General features: G+C 51.3%; 1 non-coding gene across 1 annotated transcript; it reads left to right on the forward strand.

The window, feature by feature from the left end:
- Nucleotides 1-3661: 3661 nt before the first annotated feature.
- Nucleotides 3662-3733, forward strand: TRNAP-UGG (transfer RNA proline (anticodon UGG)). Its single transcript has one exon. It is a non-coding gene; the product is annotated as a tRNA-Pro (tRNA).
- The last annotated feature ends 13943 nt before the right edge of the window (nucleotides 3734-17676 follow it).

The following is a 17676-nucleotide window of genomic DNA, read 5'->3' on the forward strand; positions in this document are numbered from 1 at the left end:
CGGGGACTGGCACCTCGGGGGGCTATGTGATGCCGCCACCACGAAGCCGTTCAGCAGGCGCCCCATCTGCGGCCTCGCCACCACCAAGCAACGGAGCCAACCCCTCGTCCCCCTCACCTCACCTCACATGAACACACCCGCACGCATTTTCCCCCACCCATAGAGCTGGAAGGGGAGATCACCTGACTGACCAGTTTTTATCCGAGAAACCCTTATCGGTATTAACTCTCACGGTTTCCGGCGATCAGGAAATTGGACGACCTCCCCCGACGCTACGTTGTGCCGCGGCGCTGCGACCGACCTTAATATGGTATGGTCGCGGCGTGGGGCATTCGGCCACCGCGGTTGAGGCGCATTCCCCCCCACACACACCCCCACGGGTCGACGAGGCAGGCAGAGGAGAGACGGGGCGGCGTAGTTTAGGGTGCGCAATTGATAGGGCAGGTGGTGGGGACATGCGGAAGCTCCGCGCTTAACTTCAGCAGCGGGCCGGGGTGATGGACACCACCGCATGAACTTCAATAATGGGGGCCTGCGGGAGAAAGGGATTGATTGGAATTTGCGCTGCGCAACGCCGCACATTGATTAGCATATCACAGGTGCCCGGAACCGCGGTGCGCGTGCTTGAGCGCGCAGGCCCCATTGTTAGGGAGGGTAAGGGATTAATTAGGATTTACACCGCGGTACGCTGCGAGGACGAGATCACCAGAACCGCTGTGCGCGTGCCAGAGGGGTGCGAGCCCATTTGTTCAGAGCCGCATCCCTTTGAGGTAGGGAGGATAAATAGGGGGCGCAAAGGGGAAATCGCTCTCTTGTCTCCAGCGCCAGAGGACCAGCAGCAGCTCCAGCCAGCGACCCGGACGTCCGTGCGACGCACCGAGGTACGCTGTTAGCACAAGGATCAGCGGACCGCCGTGGACACTTGACGGTGAGTGGGGAGGTGAAGTAGGATAATAGCCGATAGATAGGGAATAGGTACAGGTTTAGTGGAACAGGCCAGCCTCGTCGACTCACTGATTTAACATCAATTACCAGGTAGCAGATAATAAATCATTAATAGCGAAGCGTGGCCTCGCGTGATCTTGTCGAGCAGTGTGAGCGTGTGGGTGCGCGGGTGTACACAGTGGTTCGCCACGTGAGTGAGCGCTGCGCGGAGCTGAGCGCGTGGGTGAGCGTGTGTACACAGTGGTTCTGTAGTGCTGCGGCTCGCCTCGGGGGAGCGCTGCGCAGAGCGGTGCGAGAGTGGGTGTCGCGTGTGTTCACTCCGTGTGTGATACAGGTGCGCGATCATAACGCGAGTATTCAGTGGTGAGTGAGTGCCGCGGCGAGCTGTGTGCGTGAGTGCGCATTCGTTCGTTACGTGTCGGATACGGATGCGCATTGGTAACGTGGTTATTCGACGTGGAGGCGAGTGCCGCACAGGGCTATAGACGGGCACACGCTCGCAGTGTGCGAGAGCTGTACGTAGCGGTGTAAAGAGGGGGAGTGTTGGGTTTGATTGATGATGCTGTGCGCACGTATGCTCGCAGCGTGGGAGCGCGGCGCGAGGCTGTAACAGTAGGGGCGTCGCGTTCGAATGCCGGCGAAACCGTAGCGGGTAATAGGGAGGTGGGGTAACGTAAACGGAATAGGGGATGCAGGCGGGAGGGACCCCGGGGGCCAACGGCCCCCACAGAGTCAAGTTAGAAATGTCATTAAATATTGGTTCCCATATAATTGTTTTTGATTTAGAAAAGTGATATTGCTTTTCATGCAAGTCTATAACCATGCATTTTCAACCAACATCTTGTATTAAGAACATTTTCAAAACTTATTTGTGACAAAAATGTTCATTATATCTCAGCAAAGTTACATCTCATGAGATAATCGAAGTGTTGATTGAACCTCATTTTCATTCATTATTCACTGGTTGACAACGAGTGGCTCGTGGATCTAGGGGTATGATTTTCGCTTTGGGTGCGAGAGGTCCCGGGATCAAATCCCGGACGAGCCCAGGCACCATTTTCTTGGGGATTGGTCAATTTTGAACTGGCCCTGGCTTTTATCTTCACAACTATTGCTGCACAGCATGCTGAGGTATGGGCAATCAATGCTATCAATGACATAGCGTAGGGACTACTTCGTTCATCCATAAAATAGCAATCATGATAATATCTTGACACCAATGATGATACCATGATTAAAATCAAAATTCGTGTAAAATAAGCAATTCAAGAAATCGCATCATTGAAAGGGTTTGTGCCTGACTCAATCTGGGCAAATTCTTGACTCATTGTGCTATTCTCTTTCAGTTTACTATTCAAAAGTTATGATTTTTACATGAAGCCTCGTATACAAGTACTCGTATTTATGCGTTATGTGGACACAAATGTAGCTTGTTGATCTCGGGGTATGGTTCTCGCTTTGAATGCAAAAAATTCCGGAATCCAAGCCCGGTAGTTTTATTTTTCTGGGATGAGTCGGCAATCATAAGGACAATACACGAAGATTCCTGCGACCTGAGTTGTATTCATCTCAATAGATTGTTAGAGTGTGTGGTGAGTCAAGTTAGAAATGTCATTAAATATTGGTTCCCATATCATTGTTTTTGTTATAGAAAAGTGATATTGCTTTTCGTGCAAGTCTATAACCATGCATTTTCAACCAACATCTTGTATTAATAACATTTTCAAAACTTATTTGGGTCAAAAATGTTTATTATCTCTCAGCAAAGTTACATCTCATGAGATAATCGAAATGTTGATTGAACCTCATTTTTATACATTATTCACAGGTTGAAAACGTGTGGCTCGTTGGTATAGGGGAATGATTTTCGCTTCGGGTGCGAGAGGGCCAGGGTTCAAATCCCGGACGAGCCCAAGCACCATTTTCTTGGGGATTGGTCAATTTTGAACTGGCCCTGGCTTTTATCTTCACAACTTTTGCTGCACAGCATGCTGAGGTATGGGCAATCAATGCTATCAATGACATAGCGTAGGGACTCCTTCGTTCATCAATAAATTAGCAATTGCCTTTATATCATGATAATAACTTGACACCAATGATCATATCATGATTAAAATCTAAATTAGTGTAAAATAAGCAATTCAAGAAATCGCGTCATTGAAAGGGTTTGTGCCTGACTCAAGCTGGGCAAATTCTTGACTCATTGTCCTATTCTCTGTCAGTTTACTATTCAAAAGTTATGATTTTTACATGAAGCATCGTATACAAGTACTCGTATTTATGCGTTATGTCGACACAAAGGTAGCTTGTTGGTCTCGGGGTATGGTTCTCGCTTTGAATGCAAGAAGTTCCGGATTCTTTGCCCGGTAGTTTTATTTTTCTGGGATGAGTCGGCCATCATAGGGACAATACACGAAGACTCCTGCGACCTGAGTTGTATTCATCTCAATAGATTGTTAGAGTGTGTGGTGAGTCAAGTTATAAATGTCATTAAATATTGGTTCCCATATAATTGTTTTTGTTATAGAAAAGTGATATTGCTTTTCGTGCAAGTCTATAACCATGCATTTTCAACCAACATCTTGTATTAAGAACATTTTCAAAACTTATTTGTGACAAAATGTTCATTATCTCTCAGCAAAGTTACATCTCATGAGATAATCGAAGTGTTGATTTAACCTCATTTTCATACATTATTCACTGCTTGAAGAAGAGTGGCTCGTTGGTCTAGGGGTATGATTCTCGCTTTGGGTGCGAGAGGTCCTGTGTTCAAATCCCGGACGAGCCCAGGCACCATTTTCTTGGGGATTGGTCAATTTTGAACTGGCCCTGGCTTTTTTCTTCACAACTTTTGCTGCACAGCATGCTGAGGTATGGGCAATCAATGCTATCAATGACATAGCGTAGGGACTACTTCGTTAATCCATAAATTAGCAATCATGATAATATCTTGACACCAATGATGATTCCATGATTAAAATCTAAATTCGTGTAAAATAAGCAATTTAAGAAATCGCATCATTGAAAGAGTTTGTGCCTGACTCAATCTGGGCAAATTCTTGACTCATTGTGCTATTCTCTTTCAGTTTACTATTCAAAAGTTATGATTTTTACATGAAGCCTCGTATACAAGTACTCGTATTTATGCGTTATGTGGACACAAAGGTAGCTTGTTGGTCTAGGGCAGGGGTCGGCAACCTACGGCTCCGGAGCCGCATGCGGCTCTTTACGGGCTGCTTCTTGACGATATGTACGTATGTACAGTATGTACTCAGATGCATTGCGGCTCTTGAAATACTGAATTTTGTACCGAATTGGAAAGAAATGGCTCTTCTTGTTATTTTGGTTGCCGACCCCTGGTCTAGGGGTATGGTTCTCGCTTTGGATGCAAGAAGTTCCGAATTCCAAGCCCGGTAGTTTTATTTTTCTGGGATGAGTCGGCCATCCTAAGGACAATACACGAAAACTCCTGCGACCTGAGTTGTATTCATCTCAATAGATTGTTAGAGTGTGTGGTGAGTCAAGTTGGAAATGTCGTAAAATATTGGTTCCCATTTCACAGTTTTTGTTATAGCAAAGTGATATTGCTTTTTGTACAAGTCTATCACAATGATTTTTCTACCAACATCTTAGTATTAAGAACATTTTCAAAACTTATTTGTGACAAAAATGTTCATTATCTCTCAGCAAAGTTACATCTTATGAGATTATTGAAGTGTTGGTCTAGGCTTTAGGGGTATGATTCTCGCTTAGGGTGTGAGAGGTCCTGGGTTCAAATCCCGGACGAGTCCAAAAACCATTTTTTTGGGGATTGGTCGACAAAGATCAAGTCAATTTTGAACTGGCCCTGGCTTTTATCTTCCCAACTTTTGCTGCACAGCATGCTGAGGTATGGTCAATCAGGAGGGACTCCTACGTTCATCCATTAATTACCCGGTTGGGGTCTAGTTAAACCGTTGTAATGGGAAATTAGCAGCCTCGTTGGGCCTTATAATTAACGTGGTGCCTCCAGATTACAGTGTGCGTCTCCGTATAACCCATTACACAACTATGCACTGTCCCCGCCTGCAAAAGGTGCAATAGTGACTTCTCCCTGCCTTTTCTTCTCGTTCTTTTAAATTTGTCATGGAGTGACAAAGGGCCGTTGGCCAAGCAGCTGCTTGAGTAGCAATATCTACCAATTACCTCTGGATGGATGGATCGGAATCACGGCCATATATAAGGAAGAAGGGTGAAAACTCCCTGGACGCATTCAGTGCTTGGTGGTAGGCCGTGACGACTGCTGGAGCGTGTACATCCCAATCTGTTTGTTTGTCATTAACGACCTGGCATACTATGTGCGAAATCGTACGGTTCTAAATCGTATGGTTCAATAGTTGTGCCATACCATCCACCCATGGTTTGGGCCATTGGGTCGAGAGATATCACAATCAATAGCTGGAGCTTTTATTCAGGGATAAATCATAGACAAGGGGGCTCTGGAACTATTCCTGATTGATCAGGAACGACATTTGTTCTCAAAACTGCTTCAGGATGTTTGTGATATCCTCGGTAAAAAGAAAATACACACCTCACCATACCATCTTTCTGAGGATGGTATGGTGAGGTGCGTTTCTGTCTGAGCCCCCTTGTATACGTCTGAGCCCCCTTGTTTACGATATATCCCTGAATAAAAGCTTCAGCTATTGATTGTGCTGTCTTTTTAACCAATGGCCCACGCCATGGGCCATTGGGTAGTGTACTCAACTCCTACAAGAAAAATGTATTTCCCTCCGGAGTACGGAGAAAAGGGCCTTACATGTCAAAAGCAACTAATTCGCTTACTCTAGACACCAGGATGGACTGCAAGGGTGCTTGTGGAATGTGGGCGCGAGGCTTACGGTGCGCACATTTAGAGCAAGCAGCCACCCACCGACACACATCCGCTGTGATTCCTGGCCAAAAGTATCGGATGCATAAGGTGAGTGCAGTTTTCCAGTCTCCCAAATGCAAGAGACGGCACACATGCATTTCTGTGAATAATTTCTCACGCAAAGCAGTCGGGACCACTACGCACCAGTTTTGAGAGGTTGTGTGTCCCATCGCATCAAAAGTCACTTCTCGCTGACATAACTCATTGCTTTAGCAGAATCAGGGTTATCAACGGCAGCATGCACAATGGCGTGTAGAGGTGTGAGGGATGCATCTTCTCCATGCAACCGTATCCAGTCCTGTAGTGTCAAGCCCAGATCATAGTCTGCCAAAAATGTTGCATCTGCCTTAGGCTGAGACTGCACTGGAGCAACAATGTCGGGCGTGTCAGGCACAGCTTTTCTGCATTCGGCTGCTTCCTCCACACATAAACAAGGACCTGATAGGGGCAATCATGGCAGGGCATCTTCATTCACATGGCGCGTGCCCTTCCTGTGTAAAATTTCGTACTCCTGCAGCCACTCTATTCACCTTGCTAGCTGTCCTGATGGTTGGTCAATGCTCAAGGAATACGGTAACGTGGCGTTTTCAGTACGTACTGCAAATTTCTGACCATGCAAATAAGGTCTGTACTGGTGTAAAAAGTGCACAACCGCGATCAGTTCCCGACGAGTCACGCAATAACGTTGTTCAGCCGGTGATAAAACATGGCTGCCATATGCGATAGCCACTTCTTGCCCGTTCTGAATCTGTGAGAGCACCCTCCTCCAATACCGACATCACTGGCATCAGTATCCAAGATGAAAGTAGCGGAAAAATCTGGATAAGCCAGGGTGATGCATCTGTGAGATGTGAGCGCAGCGTTTGAAAAGCTGACTCTTCCACTGGTCCCCATCGAAACCGTTCGTTCTTGGCTGTCAAGGTGTGCAAGGGCTTTGCGATAGTTGCTAACTTAGGCACAAACCAACGGTAATAGGGCACAAAGCCAATGAACCTCCTGACCTCTGAAATCGATGTGGGAGTGGGCCAGTTCTTTACACAGGCTGTGTTTGCCGGGTCAGTCGCCACACCCAAAAAACTGACCACATGGCCCAAATAACGGACTGACAGCTGGACTACGTGAAATTTAGATGGCTTCAACTTGAGATGAGCGTCCCGAACCCTACTGAATACCTGACACAGCCGACACAGATGCTCCTCAAAGGAGCGGCCAAATAAAATGACGTCATCCAAATAGATGAGACAAACGTCCCATTGGAGGCCTGCCAAAACCATTTCCATCAGGCGCTTAAAAATAGCTGGCACCTTTCTAAGGCCCATAGGCAAACAATTAAGTACTTTAGGCAAGTCCAGTGCTTGAAATGCTTTTCAAACCGGCGTGCAAAAGCCCGCCAATCACCTCCAGCAGCTAGGAATGTATCTGTAGGGGTGTTAGAGAGAGAGCCGTTATGCATGGCAGCTTATGGGAAACAAACATAGTGGGCGGGGCTACGTGAGTGCACGGGGGGGGGTGCTCTCAACGACGTCCGCACCAGGCAGCCCGGGGCCCCACCCCTCAACGGGGGTTGAGTATAAAGGGGGATGTGTCAGAGGGCTCGGGGCAGAATGTTAAAGCTAAACCAGTGAAGACCGAAGATCGTCTAGCTAGAGCCCTGGACTCCCCTGGGACGCCGCCCTTGTCAGGGCCGCGCAGGACCGAGCCAGCGGCGTGGTCCCGAGAACCAGAGCTAGTGCTCTGGGACTCCGGGTACCGTAGCCCGACTTACCAGTGTCGGGCCAGACAGCCTCCCCTAGCCCGTTAGTGGAGGACTAGGAGGTAGGTCAGAGATAGCTAGCAGTGTATTCCCAGCTAGCCAGGTGAGGGGGCCGATACCCCCTCCAGTGTTGTATGTCCGCGGTTGTGACAACTGTTGCGGAATAAATACGTGTGCCTCAACCCCGGCGTCCAAGAGTCCTCAACGGTATTACATTTGGTGTCAGAAGTAAAAATCTATGAACATGGACACGCGCCGGTCAGCTCGGGTCAGGATACCGGGGGCGGAGGACACCGCTGCAGTCGGAGAGTCCGGGACGGGTGAAGAGAGCACGGAGCAGTCGGGGCCAGATACGGCTACGCCGCAGCAACAGGAGGGTGGAGAGGTGTCGGCAGAGGGGCTGAGGCAGGCGCACGCCAAGCTGATGGAGCTGCTGCATGCCGCTGTCAGCATGCTGGACCACATCACACAGCTGGGGGCTGCTGGACCGCCACGGGGCGACGAAAGCCGACGACCACAGCGCCTTCCCGCCATTTCGGCGGAACACCAATTTGAAAATCCCGCCATCACCGCAGCTGCAGTTGAGGGCGTGGCCGGCCTGAGCATCGCGTCCAACGGCGGCTTCCAGCGGCGCTTCCTCGCTCACCAGGAGATGGCGAAGTGGACGGACGCCGAGGCTCTCCGCGCGCTGCCAGCACTCCTCGACAGCAACACCCTCGCCACTTTAACATCGGCACCGAAGGAGAGGCGCTCTACGCTGCAGACGGCGATGCAGGTGCTGGCTGCAGTTTACGGTCCGCCGTCAGACTGTCGCCAACTCTTCTACGATCGCCAGCGGGGGGCAAAGGAGTCGCCTCTGGCGTACCGCACAAGCCTCCTGGCACTGGCAAAGGCGGCCTTTCCACGGATGGACAACGAAGGTGTCGACGCCATGGTTACAGAGAAGATACTCCTGCTGGCGGACGACTTGGAGATCGTCATCGTCGCACAGGACGACGCGGAGATGTGCTCCCTCCAAGCAGCACGACTCCTCCACGCAAACCTGCTCGCGCAACGACGCAAGGCCAGCAAGGCGGCGAGCGGGCGTACCGTGGCCGCAGCCACCCTCCCGGCGGAGGAGATCTGCGCCATCGACCATCAACGGCGGCAGGGAGCGGGAGTACGGGCGGACCGGGGCGGCTCGAGCCATCCCGATCATCCGTCGTCGTCACCAGCGCTCCCGCGCTGCTACAACTGCGGCATCCAGGGCCATGTCGCCTCGGGGTGCCGCTCTCCTCGGCAGCGCGGGACGACACCTCGACGGGACACCGGCTCTCTTCCCAAGCTCCATCATCATAACCCGGCGAGTCGCGGCACCTCACATGTTTGGCCCACGCACACACCCACCACACACTCATACACCGCACCGATTGGGGGGCCAATATCGCGCACCATCGCACCAACACGCACCGCTCTGGGTACTCAGATTGAACCCAACCAGTGGTCCGTGTTGGCCCATCGTGTTGTAGCCGCGTCGTCGGGGTCGTCGGCCGTTGTGGGGCACATCGACGGGGTCGAGGTGTGCATCCTGGTCGATACGGGAGCATCGGCGACCATTATTTCGGAGTTAATTTACAATATTCTCCCTGCCCAGAGCCGTCCTTTGATGCCTGTTAACGTACCATTCTTTGTTGCTAACGGGGGCTCACTTGGCATCATCGGACAGATTCGAGCCCTAATTTGTATCGGGGATATTAAATTGTCTGGGCCGATTTTTGTTTCCTCCTCGCTGGCGGTTCCGTGCCTGCTGGGGACGGACTTCCTGGCTAAAATGCCGATTAGGATATTAATCGACCAGGGATGCATTGAGCTCCCGTCGGGCCGACGCATGGCGTTTCTGCCATCCCCCGGTACGAGTCGGACGGCGTTCGCAACGGTGCCGGCGTTTGTAGATAGAACGGTGCGCGTTCCTCCGGGGGCACAAATGTTGGTTCCTTTGAAACTTCGGCGGCCCTTCGCTAAGGGCATTGGGGCCCAAGGGGTTCTGCTGGGGCCATCTAGGGCCGGGGTTAGTGGACCTCATTTACTTCCGGCCCAGACCATAGTAATAGGGGACGGAGACCCCTTCATCGCGGTCCTCAATGTGGGCTCGCAGACGGTGGTGGTCCCGCAGGGGACCGTGCTTGCTCACGCGACGCCGGTGCCCTGTGAAGAACCCGTCGCGAATCACGTGATTGCTGTCCCTGTGCCGCGACCACATTCGGACAGCGATGAAGGGTGGCTCAAGGCGCTTTGTGCGGGATCGACGGACCTGTCAAATTCAGAGCGTCAACAGCTTAAAACGCTACTGCGGGAATTTTCCGACGTTTTCAGTCGGGACAAATACGATTTGGGTTGCACTCATCTGCTGCGTCACCATATTGACACGGGTGACAGCGCGCCAATACGCCAGAATCCGTTTTGGTTAAGTCCCGCCGAAAAGGACCATGTCAAATCGGCTATTGATGACATGTTAGCCGCCGACATCATTTCTCCTTCCACCAGCCCTTGGGGAGCGCCGATTGTCCTGGTTAAAAAGCAGGACGGCTTGTTGCGGTTTTGCATTGATTTTCGGCGCCTTAACAAAATTTCGGTTGCCGACGCATACCCGCTCCCACGGATGGACGAATCGCTGGACGCCTTGGCGGGAGCGCGATTCTTCTCCACATTGGATTTACTTTCGGGATTCTGGCAGCTTCCTCTGGACGATGATTCAAAGCCTAAAAATGCTTTCCGTACACCGCACGGCCTGTTCCAATTCAACCGGTTGCCGATGGGACTCCACTCAGCGCCGGCAACTTTCCAGCATTTGATGGAATTGGTTTTGGCTGGATTGCAATGGGATTCGTGCCTGATTTATTTGGATGACGTTATCGTCTTTAGTAAAACTTTTGACGAACATCTCCAGAGGTTGCGGGCAGTTTTCCTAAAGATGCGGGCTGCTAATTTGAAATTCAAACCCCAAAAATGTCATCTGTTACGCGATTCGGTGCGTTATTTGGGACACATTGTGGGGCGCTCAGGTATTGCTACCGATCCCGCCAAAACGCAGTGCGTCAGCTCCTGGCCGACTCCCACCTCGGTGGGAGAGGTCAGGAGTTTTATTGGCTTCGCGTCGTATTACCGACGTTTCGTCGCAGATTTTGCGACGATTGCGAAACCCCTACACGCTTTAACATCAAAAGGGGTTCGGTTCCACTGGGGTCAGGAGGAGGAGGCTGCTTTCTGCTCCCTTCGGGACGCCCTGGTAAAAGCTCCTCCCGTGAGTTACCCCGATTTTTCTAAGCCTTTTTTGCTCGACACCGATGCGAGCAACACAGGTATTGGGGGCGTGCTTTCCCAGGTGGTTGACGGCGTGGAATGGGTGGTTGCGTACGGCAGTCGGGTGTTGTCTCCGGCGGAGCAAAGATATTGTGTCACCCGTCGGGAACTGTTGGCAATTGTCTATTTCATCCAACAGTATCGCCCATATCTGTACGGTCGGCATTTCACCGTCCGCACAGATCATGCGGCACTGCAGTACGCCCTGCGAGTTCAACAGCCATCGGGACAATTGTCCCGATAGTTGGAGATCCTCCAGGATTTTGATTTTGAAACCACCTACCGTAAGGGCGTTCGCCACACAAATGCTGACGCTCTGTCGCGCATGCCAACCACCTCCGAATGTGCATGCCTCCTGGGGTCGGGACGTTGCAGGCCAGCAGGGGACATACCGGTTCCGGTCCTGGCGGCTGCCGGCCACGACGAAACATTGGTTCCAAATTCAATCGCACAACAGGGAAAAGATTCCCTGTTGGGGATGCCCGTCAATGAATGGGGGCGCCTCCAGATGGAGGATACCTCTCTCCTCGGGTTGCGTCGTCGCGTCGGCTGTGCTGGGCAGGGCAGGGGTGATGCCGACGCATGGGAATTGGTGCATGGTCTGCTGATGCACTGGGACGGAAAATCCCATCGACATCGGCTGGTGGTCCCTTCGGGGTTGCGGGGCAAGGCGGTGTGGGCCGCACATGAGCGCCTCCTACACCTGGGGACCCAAAAGACCCTCGCCTTACTCCAACTCGATTATTTTTGGCCAGGCATGACGAAGGATGTCGGGGATTTACTGGGGTCATGCCCTCGGTGCGCGCAACGAAAACCGCCAGCACGTGTGTCTAACCCACCCTTGCAGTCAATCAAAGTGTCCAGAGTTAACGAACTCGTCGCGTTGGATATTTTGGGCCCATTCCCCGCCACACCCAGGGGCAATAGATATTTGTTAACTGGTGTGGAGCATTTTACACGCTGGCCTATGGCCTGGCCCCTTGCCAACCAGTCGGCAGCAGCCATCGTGGAGGCTTTTGTTCAGGGTTATGTCCTGGACAAAGGTGCTCCGGAGCGGCTGCTGACCGACCAGGGCAAAAATTTTTCCGGTAAATTGCTCAAAGAAGTCTGTGAGCTCCTGGGCACGAAAAAAATTCGTACCTCCCCGTATCACCCGCAGACTGACGGGATGGTCGAGCGTCTGCATCGGACCATCGCGTCAATGTTGTCACAGCAGGTGTCGGACTCACAGACCGATTGGGACTTGCAAATTCAAGGGGTATTGGCGGCGTACCGGATGGTCCCCCACGCAGCTACGGGATTTTCACCCTTCTACCTCATGTACGGCCGCGAACCTGACCCGCCTGTTCGTGCCCAGCTGCAGATCCCCGCGCCTCAGGGAAAAACTAAATTGGCTGACCATGTAAAATTTAATTTGGCCAAATTGACAGAGGCACGGGATGCTGCCATGCAAAACTCTGACCTCCGTCAGAAAGCGAATGAGCGGCTCAGACTGGGTCGGGCGCACATGCTGCAGTGGAAGCCGGGGGACAAGGCATGGCTGCACTGTCCCCAGGTGCCACTCGCAACCTCCTCTAAGCTGGTGCGGCCGTGGCGGGGCCCTGTGGAGGTGGTCGAGGTTTTGCGACCGCAGTGCGTGCGCATCAAGTGGGGGAAGCGGCGGTGGTTTGTCCACCCCTCTAGATTAAAACCCTTCGTTGCGGTACACATCCCCACTTCACACACGCGTGGCCAAACATGTGGGGGGTCGACCGACTCACTGGGTCCGTCTCCGTCGCGCTCACCTAATGCCTTGCCGGCTGTGCCACCTCCAGGTGCATCAGGAATGACGGGCTCACGCCCGATCACCCCTCCTGGGGATGCCAAGGGTCACGCGGCGTCGGATGAGGACTCACTCCGAGACGGACAGTTGCCACCTGACGGTCCACCACCCGGGGTTACCCCGTGTGAGGGGCCCGCTGCACGGACACGCGCTAAAATGCGCAGACTGTTGTGAGGCAGGAAGATGTGTACATAGGTTGTGTTCATTGCGTGTTGTGTGTGTGGTGGGTTCCCTGCAAATTGTGTATAGACTGTTTTTACGGAATTCGTATTTAATCGGGGGGGTGCGTCGGGTTGTTTTCTCTTCTTGCTGTTGCGTTCTTGTTGTGTTGTTCTTGTTATTGTTGAAAAATAGTGAGGCACACGCGCGGTCAGGGGGTAAATGCGCTTTTATTGTCGTTTTTTTTGTATGTTGGCAGCCGGGACGGCTGCAAGCTATGCGGGGGGGGGGGGGGGGGTTGATGTAGGGGTGTTAGAGAGAGAGCCGTTATGCATGGCAGCTTATGGGAAACAAACACAGTGGGCGGGGCTACGTGAGTGCACGGGGGGGGGGTGCTCTCAACGACGTCCGCACCAGGCAGCCCGGGGCCCCACCCCTCAGCGGGGGTTGAGTATAAAGGGGGATGTGTCAGAGGGCTCGGGGCAGAATGTTAAAGCTAAACCAGTGAAGACCGAAGATCGTCTAGCTAGAGCCCTGGACTCCCCTGGGACGCCGCCCTTGTCAGGGCCGCGCAGGACCGAGCCAGCGGCGTGGTCCCGAGAACCAGAGCTAGTGCTCTGGGACTCCGGGTACCGTAGCCCGACTTACCAGTGTCGGGCCAGACAGCCTCCCCTAGCCCGTTAGTGGAGGACTAGGAGGTAGGTCAGAGATAGCTAGCAGTGTATTCCCAGCTAGCCGGGTGAGGGGGCCGATACCCCCTCCAGTGTTGTATGTCCGCGGTTGTGACAACTGTTGCGGAATAAATACGTGTGCCTCAACCCTGGCGTCCAAGAGTCCTCAACGGTATTACATATCCATTAGACCCAATTGGTGTGGCCGAGTTAGTTCCCCACTTTCCCGCTGGTAAAATTTCCTGCCGTTTCTGGATCCCACTGCTGCCACCATTTGAAAAGGACTTCGGACGAGGTAAGTATAGCTCAACTTTATGGTTTATTCGCAGATAACGTGCAAACACATAGAGCTTCGGCGTGCATTACTGGAGGGTGTGTGATATGGGTAGAATATGCTGTTAATGTGTGCCAGTATGGTGTATGCTATGGATGGTGTGTGCTGTTAGAAGGTGTTTGTGCAATTTAGGTGTATGCTATGGATGATGGCGTACATTCATGGCAGACAACCGCTGTTATGGGTCAGCAGCTAAGCAGGTGCCACGTTGCTGGACCTGGCGGCTCTGGTGGCGCTCGTGCACCAGACAGCACAGTATTCCTTAGGGCCCGTGACCACCACCACCCCAGGCGACCCAGAACGAGCCCTTGGAAGGGCACCTGCAGACCGCGCCGTTCACTGAGAGCGTGGCCCAGGCCTGCGCCTCTGCCATGGGGGCATTCGCCCCCGTGGGATTAGTCCAGAGGTCGGTAACCAAAATAACAAGAACAGACATTTTTTTGTAATTCGGTACGAAAATCAATATTTCAAGAGCCGCAATGCAGTGAATACATATATATGTAGTGGTTTAATGCGCGCCAAGGAGGGTAATTGTACACACGTGCGGGTTGGGAACAGTGGGGTCGAATCGGGACATGCTGCTGTTGCTGGGGGCCAACGAGTGAGTTGGAGACGGCCCGTTAGGCAATTATGGGGCAGGGCAGTGATTGGCCGGTTGTTGTTGCTGAGTACAAGGTGGCGCCTCCAAGTCCGGGAATGGAGACAGGTGGCAGCGGGGGGCCGGGGGCGCGGGGCGTTAGGGGGGACGCCAACTAATTAATTGGGAATTAATGAGGAGGGGGATAAATAGGCGAGCGTCAGAGCAAGACGGGGAGTTGTGCTGGGAGCTGAAAGGAGTCGGTCGGAGCAGAAGAAGAAGCATAGAGTAGCAGTGGAGAAGAAGAAGTGTAGGGTAGCAGTGGAGTAGAATAAGAAGTGTAGGGTTGCCAATGGGGGTGGCCTTTGGCTGACAGTATATAAAATATACAATTGGCCCAATCTGTGAGATATTCATGACATTTAATGGAAACTCTCTTCTTTAAAAACTATTATGGTATAATTCTACCAGTTAAGAAATGTCAGCCAATGGCCACCCCCGCTGCAATGTCTCCTTCGTATTTGTGTTATATGTTGTACGGTTTGTTCTGGATAACCACAGTCGCACACTGGGTAGTTTTGAATTTTCCATTTGGGCATTAGGTATCCGCATCTACCATGGTTTTCAAGAATGTGGATAAGGGTGGACCATGAGCTTCGTGGAAGATCAAAAGCAGGTACTTTTTACATTGGGTCTTTCACATTTGAGAAGTGTCGCAACTTTATCTAATTTGACGCTAGAATGCTGCAGTCATGGTCCCATCTGTTAAAATGCTGCAACTCGCTGACAAATTTAACTGTGGAAACTGGACACTGTGCAGGGTGTGTGCTGTGATGGCGTTTCGGAAACGGTGGACCACAGCCCACAGTCGAACGCTTGTTGCCCATCCGCCTGATAGCGCGCTTTATTCGGAAGGTTGACGTATGTTTTTTTGGAGAGAGCCATGCATGGCTTGCTGGACTGGGCGGATGGGAGAGGTGGGTGGAGAGTGTCACAAGCTCTCATTGTTGCTGCTGCCGATTGAGGATATCCTAACACAGTTTAGCAACGTTTCATTCATAAGAGTTAATTCATATACTGTATCCGCAAGTGGATGTGTGTGGGAGTGTGGTGGGGGGAAGTGGTAGTGTAGCGGTTAGCGCGTGGCGCTATGAACCCAGCGACCCGAGTTCGCGTCCCGATCACAACCAACACCATTGACGATAATAATCTAAACCGGTCCTGGGCCTCTCCGAGGTCGAATCAATCTCAATTGATTACCTAGTGCGATGTGTAAAAACATTGCCACTATGGAGACATGCGGCCGGGCATGGTGCTGGCCACCCAACCCCTCATGTGCCATTCCGGCCTTAATAGGTGCTCGTTTACAACACTTGCCCCAACAGTCTGTTAAGGCTTTACGGGCGGAACTTTGTCTTTGTTTTCGTGTGCAATGGGAGGGGGGGTGGAAATGGTGGTACAATGATATTCACACGACACACGAAGATCCCCACCACCCGAGTTTGATTCCTAGTCACACATAGCACAAGTGAGTAGCGGTATCAGAACATGGCCCTGCTGTTAACGACGGCACGCTCTCTGCGCCCTGCCACCCTTAATAGGTGCTCCCTAACCAGAACTTTCCCTAGCAGTCTGCATACATATACTTGGAAATATATATGGTGTGTATGTATACAATACATACCATACATACACAGTCCATATACAACACATGAGCAGTGTGACTTTTTAAATACATAATTACCTTTTACGTTGACCGAGGCCCGTTGGTTTAGAGGGAATGTTCTTGACAATAACATCCGGTAACCCAGCAAAAATATTTTTTTAAGAAGCCTGACTGCTGATGAGACCATGAATGTCGAAACCGGTGCAGAGTTTGCTTGCTTAAAAAACATGCTGCCGGATTAATGTTGGTCTGCAAAGCTCATGGAATGATAGACTTTGAATACTTACATTTATCTGGAAAGATGAATGAGCTAAACAATAAATGTATTTATTTCATACAGTACAATATTTGAGATTGGTAGTAAACGTGGTAAGCCCAGAACTAAAATGTGTGTGAAGGCTCGCATCCAGCAGTGGATCGACAAAAGGACTGGGCATGTACATACAGAAAACTCCACACATTCGTCAATAATACCGCTTTGAGTATTTTTACGACTATTATTTGTGCGCGTGCACCACTGCCAAAGCAACAGCGCGTACAGTATTGGCAGAAGCCATTCCCTCTCCACTGCACAATTAATTGCTCCTCGCTTGAGTCGTCATCAGGCACATCTAACATCGTTACATTTGTGACTGTAAAATTCGTCTTTTCTATACAACACAGATATTGGGAGCGAATTTAACACCAGTAATATTAAGCTATGCTGCGTCGCAGCTATCCGTGATAATACCTAGGGCGTGAGAGCAATATCGGAGTGTTTGCTTCAGGACATGACTCGTTCTGTTGAGAGTTTAATATTTGTTTTAAATATTATTTAACATGTATTGTGTTGTGCGCACCCTGCTGATTTTTGTATGCATCTCCACCCTTATCCGTGAAAAACTCGGTAATGCTACAGGTTTGCATGAGTTTAATTAATTATCGACCACAGCTGACTGCGAGCAGCAAGTAACACACCCAAGTCGGTTCTGGGCATACCACGCACGGCCCTTAACCAACCTGCGCTGATCAGCGCGATCAAGGATGGTTAAAGAGCTCGCATGGCTGACACTTGCGTGAGAGAGCCTTCATCCTGCAGTAGATTGTCAAATGGCTGTAAAAAAAACCCCCTCATATGGTAGGGTTTTGTATGTGAGCCATGTCTACATGGTATACGATCTTGGCTAACCACAGCTACCCACGCACTGTACGTGCGTGGGTAGCTGTGGTTAGCCCGCTGCCCTATGAACCCAGCTATCCCAGTTCGATTCCCGCTCAGGACATGATCAGTGACGAATATTTGAACCGCTTCCTAGGCCACCCCTATGTCAACTCAGCCTTAAATCAGTGCTTGGTGCAGTGTGTAAACATCAGCACTGGGGGAGACAAAGGCGGTTGGTGCTAGCCACCAAAACCCCCTCGTGTACCGTTCCTGCCTTCATAGATGCTCCCTTACAGCCCGACAAGCTGTTCAATGCTATACGGGGGATATTTGTCTTTATAGTAATTGGCGCTATGC

The sequence above is a fragment of the Lampetra planeri genome, chromosome 24 (assembly GCF_965212315.1).
Source record: "Lampetra planeri chromosome 24, kcLamPlan1.2.h2, whole genome shotgun sequence".
NCBI lineage: Eukaryota > Metazoa > Chordata > Hyperoartia > Petromyzontiformes > Petromyzontidae > Lampetra > Lampetra planeri.